Source organism: Schistocerca cancellata, chromosome 3 (assembly GCF_023864275.1).
Source record: "Schistocerca cancellata isolate TAMUIC-IGC-003103 chromosome 3, iqSchCanc2.1, whole genome shotgun sequence".
Classification (NCBI taxonomy): domain Eukaryota; kingdom Metazoa; phylum Arthropoda; class Insecta; order Orthoptera; family Acrididae; genus Schistocerca; species Schistocerca cancellata.
The window spans coordinates 413,164,911-413,167,410 of NC_064628.1; the positions used below are offsets into that span (position 1 = coordinate 413,164,911).

General features: G+C 56.0%; 1 non-coding gene across 1 annotated transcript in view; it reads left to right on the forward strand.

Moving 5' to 3' along the window:
• The first annotated feature begins 2,325 nt into the window (after positions 1–2,325).
• Positions 2,326–2,500, forward strand: part of LOC126178793 (small subunit ribosomal RNA) — a 1,909-nt gene continuing 1,734 nt past the window's right edge. The window contains exon 1 of the ribosomal RNA XR_007536648.1: positions 2,326–2,500. This exon is cut by the window's right edge and continues 1,734 nt beyond it. This is a non-coding gene — a ribosomal RNA (small subunit ribosomal RNA).

A 2,500-nucleotide genomic window follows, 5' to 3' on the forward strand; every position in this document is an offset into this window, starting at 1 on the left:
GTAACGCAATGTAACGCAATTTGTACCGCAATGTAACGCAATTTGTACCGCAATGTAACGCAATTTGTACCGCAATGTAACGCAATTTGTGCCTTAACCTAACCCAAGTTGTGCCTTAACCTAACCCAAGTTGTGCCTTAACCTAACCCAAGTTGTGCCTTAACCTAACCCAAGTTGTGCCTTAACCTAACCCAAGTTGTGCCTTAACCTAACCCAAGTTGTGCCTTAACCTAACCCAAGTTGTGCCTTAACCTAACCCACGTTGTGCCTTAACCTAACCCACGTTGTGCCTTAACCTAACCCACGTTGTGCCTTAACCTAACCCACGTTGTGCCTTAACCTAACCCACGTTGTGCCTTAACCTAACCCACGTTGTGCCTTAACCTAACCCACGTTGTGCCTTAACCTAACCCACGTTGTGCCTTAACCTAACCCACGTTGTGCCTTAACCTAACCCACGTTGTGCCTTAACCTAACCCACGTTGTGCCTTAACCTAACCCACGTTGTGCCTTAACCTAACCCACGTTGTGCCTTAACCTAACCCACGTTGTGCCTTAACCTAACCCACGTTGTGCCTTAACCTGCTCTGTAATTGGCATATGACACGTTACATTAATCTAGTGTTGTCTAACCACAACCCTCTGAATATAGTTCGCTACTCGCACCGCCCACCCTCTTGTGTATCGTTTCATGTTCAACACTTCGCAAGTGTTGCTTACTTTTTACATGCTCCCGCTGTACACTGTAATGTGGACGACTGCAGGATGTACATGCCCCCCCCCCTCCCCCCTGCCTTCGCACGCTGGTCGTTCAGGTGCTTGCGTGTTCAATGCCCTTCGCAGCTGTTCACTGGCATTCGCATGTCGAAGCGCTCAGTCTACGTCGTGGTACAGCCTGTGTCCACTGTCCGCTGATGTCGTAAGCTTAACCCTCACATTGTACTGCACATAGGTCCGTATGTACTGAATGATACGCTGTGGCACATGTGTGACCGTACAACGACTGCGCCCAACAACAGCGAACCATACGGTCCAAATGTTGTGCACTCAGCCACGTGCCGTCTCCCCATAACAGCTACATTGCAGTGTGGTACGCCATAGAGACGTGTGGGAGTAACGGACGCCCTGGATGGCGATCAGCATGAGCCGTCTGTTGATGTAGTGGCGCGTGTATTCAAACGTAGTCGTCTCTTCTCACACAGTGTGATAGCATGGTGCACCGCGTTCCACATCTGCGACATGGTACAGATGCTGGTTGACAGTCGGTCTCGTAATGGACATCGCATACGTAGGGGGGCCACCTCCCACGTGTTCTCTAGTCGTGCACATTTTGTTGCGTGTATGTGGGCAGACGTAGTGTGTCGTGACACCTAACAGACAGGTATGCAATAATCGTTGCATTTGCAAAGTGGGATGGACGTCTACGTTTGCTGGTGACGTTACGCAAATGAACAACTGGTAAACCCATTGTGGTGCGGTAGTTGTTGCTGGAGGTAAATCAGTAAGGGCAAATCTGTGTGTGAAGCGATACGCGGCGGTGGCTGGGTGGGACCGTCCCCGGCCGGTGAGGGGTGGCCGCCCGGCGTGCTGGCCGCGCGGTGCGTGGGCGCACGCGCTACAGCCGGCTGGTGGGGGCGCCCAGTGGCAGGCGCGCCGGCCGACGGACGCGGCAGGCGGCGCAGCTGCGCGCCGGGGCACCCTGCGCGCGGCGCCGGGCGGCCAAAGTGGGTCCTCGCGGGCCCGGTGCGAAGCGCGGTGGACATCTGCAGTGTGCTGGTCCGACTGAGGACTGTGTGCGTTGAGGATGCGCCGCCGCCCGGCACTCGGCGCCGCGACGCCGTCTGCTGCTCGGTCGCCCCAGCGGTTCTCGCTGGTGGTTTGTATCGCAGTTGTGCAGACGTGTTGGCACGTGCGCTGTGCTGGGAGAGTTCGCTTCGGCACCCACGTGGGGCCTTTGCCCTTCTGTGGCGCTGGCGTTGGAGCTGCCGGTCACCGTAGGTGGCGCGTGTTGTCTCCCGCCGGCAATGCCACGACAGCACGCTCCCGGGCCTCTGTCGGCAGCGGCAAGCTCAGTTGGGAGCACGGGTGGTCGCACCTAAAGCGTCTACTCGCCTAACTCCGGGCGATTGCGCCTCTCTCGAACCCGACCAAGTACTTAGGACGGCGCTGCGCGCCGCCGGGACCTGAGAGGGTTTCGAGGTGTATTGTGCAGGGGAGCTCAGCCTCCTCCTGTTTGCAGAATAATTGAGCGGACGCTTGCGTGTTCGCGCGGGCCCCTGGGACACACTCCCGGGCGGCCGGCTGCTCAGCTCTAGTTGACGCAGCTCCCTGGTTGATCCTGCCAGTAGTCATATGCTTGTCTCAAAGATTAAGCCATGCATGTCTCAGTACAAGCCGCATTAAGGTGAAACCGCGAATGGCTCATTAAATCAGTTATGGTTCCTTAGATCGTACCCACGTTACTTGGATAACTGTGGTAATTCTAGAGCTAATACATGCA